The sequence below is a fragment of the Alligator mississippiensis genome, chromosome 11 (genome assembly GCF_030867095.1).
Source record: "Alligator mississippiensis isolate rAllMis1 chromosome 11, rAllMis1, whole genome shotgun sequence".
Taxonomy (NCBI): domain Eukaryota; kingdom Metazoa; phylum Chordata; order Crocodylia; family Alligatoridae; genus Alligator; species Alligator mississippiensis.
Genome location: NC_081834.1, coordinates 7,954,897 through 7,963,834, shown reverse-complemented (window position 1 = coordinate 7,963,834; position 8,938 = coordinate 7,954,897). Strand labels below are relative to the sequence as shown.

The following is an 8,938-nucleotide window of genomic DNA, read 5'->3' as shown; positions in this document are numbered from 1 at the left end:
CATCCCTCGCTGTCACTCCCCGCCCATCACTTGTTTCCTAAGTGGCTGGCGCTTTCGCTTTATCCCACCCCCTCTTTCGCGGATTGGCTGCTCCCTGCCTTCACTCCCCCTCGCCGCCCTATCACGTCGCGCAGCTTTCGCATGAAGAATGTAGACCCGGCCGCTCCCTGGTACCAAACAAAATAGTGCGGGGAGGTGTGGGGCGCTGTGAATACTTATTCCCGCTCCGGCCGCTTTTAGCCGAGCGCGGAGGACCTCCTTCCGCCCTTTCCCATCCTCTGCCGCCTCGCGGAAGCGGCCTGCGCGTCCCCGAGACGGGCGGAAGGAGACACCAAGTATCCTTCCGCCGACTGTGTGTGACAGAGGAAGTAGTTCCGGCCCCGCCTGGACCCTGTTTCCCCAAAATAGGTCCCGGCGGGGATCCGTGCGCGGGCGGCAGTGTCTCCCCGGGAGTCTGGGAGCAGCCGCGCGGTGAGTGTGGGGTGTCACGGGGGGAGGGGCGAGCCCCCGCGGGGGGCCTCATCCTGCGGGGTGCTGGGGCCTGCCTGCAACTTCCTGCGCGCGCATGGAGGCGTCTGGAGCAGGCCAGTGTGGGGAGGGGGCTGGGGGGGTGGGTTTCTTTTGTGAGGGGTGGGGGCACCAACTTTTCTCCACCCAAAAAAAGGGGGGGGGTGCCTTTTTCATCCCCCGCCGTGCAGATGAGCCCGCGGGATGCCGCGTGAGGGTCATATTTCGGGGGGCGGGGGGGCGGGTAGGAGTTGTCGCCTAGTTTTCGCACCCGCTGCACGGTAACGTTTGCGAACGTGTGTGTCACCTAGAGGATCTTTTTTACCCCCCCCTGCATACAGGAGAGGTGTCCAGATTCGCCGGCCGTGCCCGGGAGCGGAGAGAAAGAGAGAGAGGTCAGCAAGGAGCCGTATTTTGGGGAGCTCCCCTCGAGCGGCTGAAAACCCCCCGTCCCGGCGTGGTTTTGACCTGCCGTGGAGAGGCGAGAAGGGCAGGGCTGGCCGCCCCGCAGGGGTTGGGCGTGCGCTCGTTTTTGTCTCGGAAAGGTGCGAGTCGCGGCACGGAAACGGGAGTTTCCCGCAGCAAACGAAGGCTCCCAGGGAGCAAAACGGTTCGTCCCGCCGCCGCCGAGCGGGGACCGACTGGGACATGTCACAAATCCCTGCCAGAAAAGGGAGATAAGGAAGAAAGCATGTCGAGAAGTAGATAGGGGTAACGGAGCAGGATAAGCCTTGAGCAGCCTGAGAGATTATTATAAACAAAGATCTGCTCTGGCACAGGAACGGGTATTGTGTACGGCTGTTATCTTTACGCTTTTTTTCTTTTTGGGTGTTTTGCTAAGCTTCTAGTACTGGCAGAAAGTGAGTCGTTGGCTTCCTGCTCTCCTTGGTTGGTGGGTATTGCACAGGAGCGCTTTCACCGCGTCGAGTCCAGCTGTGGTGCTGGGCATCTGAGCGAGCCTGTTGTTTTGCTATCGATGGCATTTTGGCAGGTGTTTAAGCAACGTGTAAAGGAGACAGAGCAATGGTCCTAACACCGATGTGCTATTTCTTTTTATGCAGCTTCATTTTAAAATGGGATCTGCAGGGTTGGGAATGCTTATTTTTATAGGTCAGATTGGTTCTCTTGCCTGCCACTGTACCAGCCTTTTAAAAAAAGAGTTATTTTGGGGGTCTGGGAGAGAGGAGTGACTTTGGTTGTTTTTTTTCAGCATGTAAATTGTAGAACATATCTAAACCTAGCATAAATTTTACACTTTTTTTTTTTTTAAACTAATACTTTTGAGACACAATATAAATTGAACAATAATACAGGCCAGTGGGGGGTTTGTGTGTGTTTTATGTGTATATGTATATATTTGTAATCTGGGGTTTCAGAATGATTTTAGACACATCATTGGTATAACTAAAATAGCAGTGTATTTAAAAATTGTTGAATCCTAAGCAGGGAACCAGAAAGGCATAAGAAGTGTGTTATGTTTGGCTCAGAACATTAGTTATTAGAAAGGGAATTAAGAGGAAAAAGAGCACCTTGGCCAAAGGGATTGAGGGAAATTAATTACGGAGAAAGTAAAAAGAAGAAAACATGCAATTAGTTAAGTAAAGATGAAGGTTTGATAAAGGGACATCAGTCTTCTGCTACTTGCAGAGTGGCGTTACCAGCTAAGTAGAAAGATCTTTTAGTGTAAAGTGATGGGTTCAATTGGGAGCAATGAGGGAAAATTTAAGATTAGACCACAATTGTGCATTTTCAGGGAGAAACAGTGTTAGTGCTCCCCAACCTTCATGGTGCCATGGGCAATGATATTAAGCAAATAATGTGCTGTGCACAACATAAATCTTTGCTCTTCCTGTCAACTTTCATGTTAACTCTTTGATTTCCTGTGCATATGAGCAGTCTTGTAGGTTTTCACAGGCTATGCAGAAATCATGGGCTAGGAACCAGGGTAGTAGGTCTTTTGGGCCATTTCCAACTTGTTGTTCCACTTAAGATAGGGGAGTAATTGGCTGTATCATTGCAATACAAGCAATTTGGTTCATATTAGAACTGTGCTTTTGCTTGTCTCTCTGCCTGCTTTAAGCATGTACCTAAATCACTATGATTCCTCACGCGCTCTTTTTATAAAGTGAGATTTAATGATTTAAAGCGTTCAGGATTGCTGGATATAAGGTGCTGTAGAATAATGGGATTACTCAAGTGTATGAGGAAGAAGGGTGAAATAATGAAAGATGTTTGTGATGCTAATGAACATTCTAGGTGAGGTGGCTTAAGAGAGGAGCTTATTATGCAAGTTCATTAAGTTATTGACCTTATTATACATTTTTAAATTTTTTGGGAAAGTATTTTTGTCTTTATTATTAAGACAAGCTGGTTTGTTGCAGCAGGATTCTTAACTTATTTAACAACTTTCTTTCAACTGTGATACTGCATTAGTTTCAAATGTGGTTTATCTTAAAACTCCAGTGTGGACAGCAGACCTCTTCTGGGTTAGTCCAGAACCAGGTTATTCAAGATTCCCATGTAGCCCTACAATAAATAAAATAAAGTTTAGTAAGCTGAGTGCTGTTTCCAAATAGTAATGCCATGCAAGTCAGTGTAAATGATGTCAGGAGTTATGTTTGCTGCCCTGCCTTGTCCAGTCATGCCATGTATTACAAAACACAGCTGGAGAATGCTGCAACAGTTATGAAAATAGTTTAGGATAGTACTGTTTAGGCTTCATAACTGTTTAAATTAAGCTTATTTGGAAAACAATTTAGCTTTTTGTTAGTAAAGATAGGGTATGAGTGTTATGTGAAATACCTGACAGTGTGTAATGGTTACATGCAGAAGGTTCTGTTTTAATGGATTTGGGAGGAGGGGGGCGTTAATAATAATAATAAAAAAAACCAAACCCTGATGTAATTTGACTGTCAAATATAAAATTCAAGACTTTTGCTAGTACATGACAACACTAGAGATGTCTTGTCATCTTTGCTTGGGAAGCATTTGGCTCATTTTGGATGCTGTAATATAGGTGATAACTACAGTAGTTCCTACATGTTGAAGCTCTATATGCAACCAATAGTCATTAGGACTTTTTAATATGAATACTTTGTAGTGGGGACACCTAATGCTCTAATCTTTTGTGGGGAGATGGGCATGGATGGACAGTGGAAAAGAATAAAAAGCAGCTTCTTTGTGTGGGGATCATGAAATTTTTTGCTTTTCTTGAGGACTGAAAACATGTCTGGCATGACTTCTGTATAATGACATCCATATTGTACAGTGGATAAGGAAAGTATGCATTGGCAAATACAATATTAACATGAAGGTTGTGACAGTGATGAAAGTGAGTATACTTGGATAACCTTACCATGCTCTACTATTATTTTTGTTGTTCGTTTTGAGAAGTGAAGTTTTGTGTGTGTTGGAGTGTACAGTGCTACAGTACCTTGCTGTGACTTTGGGGTCCTTGTAGTAAAGTAACTACAAGAGGAGTACAATTGAATTTTTAAATGAACTTCATTAAACACAAGCTTTTCACATATGAGACCTTGACTCAATTGTGCTAGTATGCATGACAAAACAGTGGGGCATCGTTCAGAATTAGTATTATTGCTCTGAGAAAAATATGCCATGTGTCTGCCAACTGAGATTTGTATTTGGGGATTCAAATATTTCTCTGTTAAGAATTTTTGTTAGAAGAGCACTCTTGATGGACGCATAATGTATTCCAGATCATTGCATGTGCTTTCTAAATTATCTTATGTGAGAGAGAATTTTTTAGATGAGCACAATAGCTGTTTTTTCTAAATGAAAATAATTTTAATAGAAGAGGACAAAAAAGTTACTGTCTCTACTCAACCTGATGCAAATTTTGCTTCATGCTATCAGTTCTGTTTAAGTAAACTTTATTCTCTGGTTGTGTCAGCTTGCTAAGATAACCAGAAAAAATGCAATAACTCTTCCTTTCCAGTTTTCTTGCATATGCTAAATAGTGCTGAAAGGGTTAATTGGATGACTAATTAGAATAGGCCAGTTAATATGCTGCCAAAGTAATAGCTTAACTGAACACACACTCAAAATATTTCCAGTTTTTAGGCAGAATGTGTAAAGCCTTCAAGGGCGTCAATCAAGTCTGTGGCTGAAACGCCTACATGTATTTAAAAAACGTTAAGGGAAAAATAGGTGAGATTGATATCTTCTGGAACTTGCTGAATTGTAACAACACTCTTTTTCTTTCCCTAGAGTAAATTCTTTAGGCTTCCTATTCCATATTTTTATTGCAGTATTATTTGGGGAAAGTAACTGTAGTGTATTTTAAGTGTCCCTTCAAATAAAACTGTATCGGATACAGTATCCAGTAAATGAGCAAAATTTAGTAACAGCTTAAAGCTAACTTCCAGTGTGTAGTATGGCAGTATTGTTCCTACAGTTACTATGTAGCCTTCTGCAGGAGGCCTGATAATAGATAATACCAGTTATATTTATGGGGTAAGCTAGCAACTGATCCATTTGCAGCATATTTTTTCTTTTTTTCTTCTTTCTCTCTTTGGCTGGCGTTGGGGAGAGAAGTGGTGAGCCAGAAATGCTTCTCATCCTCAAAATTTTTTCTGGTCCTGAGATCTCTCTCTCTAACATTTGTTCCTTTGTTTTGCTTCTCAGTACAAGCTGTATTTCTTGTGTCCTGACATCAGTGTAGCAACGTGTTTTTTGCAGGCACAAACATTCTTTACCACAAAAGCATCAGATGTAAATCTAAACATATGTACTTAGAAAGTATTTATGAAATAGGTAGGAAAAACTAAGGGTAGATGAACAAAGTACTGTAAGTCATAATGCTTCTATTGTCAATTCAAACTTAAACACAATTAAAAACCTTGTTAAAAATACTCTTTCTGCAGAATTACTTACCAGAAAGGATATTTTTGGATTTGGACAATATAATTAGGTACATCTGATTTTTATTTGAATCTGGAATGATTAATTGAGAAGATAGGATAGATGTAGCTAGGAGCAATATAATTCATACTGTCACCAAAACTTTATAAATGCAGTGTTGAGGTCTCAGTTGCACCAAGGCCAGGACACTGTGGAATGCTTCCTACAGTAGACATATGTTCTTTTCTTACATTTGCATATTAATCACTAACATGAGTCATGATGTATGTACTTCTGTTGTTTAAAATAAACCTTATGTGCATATATGACTAGGTGTAGTTCCCTTTTTTCTTAATAGTAAGGTTAATAGAGGTATCGTTGAGGGGAAACAACTAAGAATCCCAAATGTTATAGGTGTCTGATTGGGTGGATCATCTTATTAACTGCCATGTCTCCCATTTATATTTACTTCAGTTCCTGAAGAGCTGCTGAAGTCTGTCTTAGTTCTCATGGAGCAATTTGGAAGCTTATTACTGCAGTCTAGCTTGCCTTGGTCCCATAGTAACTTTAATGGTGGTCATTAAATATTTCTTTGTCTGCTCCTAGTGTCCTAAGTTAAATAATTATTTTGGTCTTGTTGGTCAAGAAGAAAGGTACTTAACTGGAACAAGTAGCTGTGCATCAGCCTTGTTGATTCCACAATATTTACTACTTAGAGCAGAGTTTTTCTTCTTACCTTGAATATAAAGTTCTAATTTGTTAGTGAGCTTTGATCTAGAAAAGTATACCCAGCTTTCTTTCCCTCTGGAAATATTTAAACGCCAAAACAGAAATCAAACTTACATGTTCTGGCATTACTGGTTTACTTTAAATTGCCTCAGGTGTCTAATATATAATATACCCAACACTTATTTATTTGCAAACCAACATTCTTCAAATAATCTTATTTAGTAGTATGTGTGTATGTGTACAGATATGTAGATATAGATATGGACTAGTGTTGACATTTCATTTTTAAATCTTACCCCCCCGTCACATGAAATGGTTGCTTGGACAAACTTATCTTAGCTGTTTTACAAGAAAAGGGGAAGCTGATATGCAGGTGCATGGATCACCTATTTGGATTTGACTATTGTAGCTACATGATTCTGTAGAAATAGAAGTTAACTATGAATAGATTAAAACAGGTACCAGAATTTGAAAGCCTATCTTAATATTTGCAGTAATTCCTACAGCCTGTCATTATCACTAGTGTTGGATACTGTACAAGGCCTTCTCATTATAATTGGGTGTGTAAATAACATAGGGGTAGTGAGGGGGGATTATTAAACATATGCTCTTATCTATTATATACATTATTACAACCCAACTACCTTCCAGCTTAGCTGTTAAATATTGCTTGATTGCAGATATTGTGGCAGAAGTAGTTCTTGAAGAGGGAGTCAAGGGAGATTTGTTAGTTGCCTTCGAGATTAGTACAGCCATGCGACCAGCGATTATGGGGCACAGGGAAAATTTTTGAAGAAAATTGTAGGTAATGGAATCTGATGTCACTCAGGTGGCTGAGACTGGGACAGGGGATTGAAAAAGATGAAGGGCTCTGAAGAGTAGGAGAACATTTCCATACCATGAAGGAGGATTTGAAGAGTGTGGGGTGAAATTCCACTGTGATGGATAAGTATGATCTTAGTGGTTAATGTTTGTATGGCCCAAAAAGTGCAGTGGAAGTGCCAGTCGGGGAAAAAGGAGCTTATACTCTTTGAAATGAGAGATGATGATTCTTAAGTTGCCAAAAATGGCAACAAACTTTGCCATCCTTGAAATAACTGCCTTTATGACTCTTTAACTGGTGCCTTTCTACTTGTACATTAAAGGTCTTTTTTTTTAAATAGAGCAAGAACTAAAGTAGTGTGTAAAGTTATCGACATAAAGGACATCTTGTTTTTGGTATCATACTTTCACAGCAACTATTCTCTTCCTGACATGACTGTTTGCATCCTGTTTTAAGAACTGTAAGCTGACAAGAGTGGGTGCAGAATGACTTCTGAATAAAATGGTATGTACGATCTCACACTCAAAATGTTGCTTCCAGTACCATAGTACTTTCAAAACATGGAGTATTTTGAGAATATTTGAGAAGGTAGATGTTTCTTTGTAATTCTGCTCCTGCTGTATTGTCTTGTAGATTTTCCATTAAGTCCCCTTTCCATAATGCTGCTGCTGAAATGAATGGATATCCCAAAGTGGTTAACGTTTCAGTTAAATTTTAAATTTGTGGTCAAAAGAAAAATGAGACTAATTCATGTGGCTCTGCTTTAGCGTTAGGGGTTTGTTATATCTGTCTGGCACTTGCAGAAATCTCAAATACTTTGTGCCAAAGATCTGTAGCAGTACATTCTCACACTGTTTTTGTAACTTATAGCTTAGAAAGATGGTTAGTAGTTTACTGCGATTTGAAGCTTAACCTTCCTTCATACTGTTGGAATGTAGAAGAGCCTTTCATGGTGGTCAGCCATGCTTTTCATAGGTATCCCAGTAAATAGTGCAAAAAAATTAATTTCCTATTTCTGTCAGTGAGAGAGTTCGAAATTTTTGAAAAACAATAGGCTCATTTTAATCTTGCCTATTTTGGGAAATTTAAAGGTAGAACTTAGAGTGTGTTACCATTTTTATTGATATTGCAAAGCAATAAAGTAGCAGAACACTATAGTTCTGTACAGGAAAGTAGAAGGGATGAAATTAGTGGCTAGTGAGAGGTGTGGCCAGTAGTGGGAATCAGCTGGATGTTGGAAAGGGAAATGGATATAATTGCAAACTTATTTTGGGCTATTGTTTTATTAAAACTTAATTCATCTTGTGGTAGCAGTGGAGGGCATATGATAACATGGTTGCATTCAACCATGTTGCCTATCAAATTCATCCTTTTCAGTCTTCAGGGCTTGGCTCTTGTTTTGACTGTAATAAGTATGAAAGCTGCTGATTTTTGAATATCAGCTGTGAAATTGAAAATAGGTGATTAATATGAATTTATCTTGTGCAGCATACTTTAAAGTTGAAAGGAGTGGTGGTGAACAGTCATTTGAATTGACTGAAATATTGAAAGTATAAGGCCTGCTGACAAAAATGTAAACGTCGTTCATTGTTTAATAGTAATAGAAAGCCTTCATGCTTAGCCCAAAACTAGAAGAAATCAGTTTCTTTGGACTCTTCAAAATCAGATGTTTCTTTGAATGAAACCGCAGTGCTTTGGGAGAATAAAACTGAGTGTGACCCTAAAGTGGAAAATAACTTCAGCATGTTGCCCTGGATATTCTTCTCCAGACATCATTTCACTCTGTTCTTAAGTTGATTCAGGTCTCTGTTGTCTGAGACTTTGTTCCAGCTTTCTAGTGGCCCTTGCTTGAGCCCTTGGTTTTTTTACTATGGTTTTGTCTACATGAGGAAATCGGTGCACAGCAAGCTGTGTTGTGAACTGATAGTATAGTTACACTGCGTGGAGGCTTTTAGCTCATACAAAGTTTGCAGTGTTTATCTCATACAGAGTCTCTTGCTTAAGGACCCCTTATTG

The 8,938-nt window shown here is 40.3% G+C and overlaps 1 protein-coding gene across 6 annotated transcripts in view; it reads left to right on the top strand.

Moving 5' to 3' along the window:
* The first annotated feature begins 298 nt into the window (after window positions 1-298).
* Window positions 299-8,938, top strand: part of MEF2A (myocyte enhancer factor 2A) — a 162,937-nt gene continuing 154,297 nt past the window's right edge. The window contains exons 1-2 of one of the 6 annotated variants that reach the window (XM_019477690.2): window positions 299-471; window positions 849-902. The gene's annotated coding sequence lies outside the window, so the exon portion shown is untranslated. The remainder of the gene's footprint in view (window positions 472-848; window positions 903-8,938) is intronic. The other 5 variants (XM_014606045.3, XM_059714563.1, XM_014606048.3 and 2 more) reach the window with 5 other exon arrangements.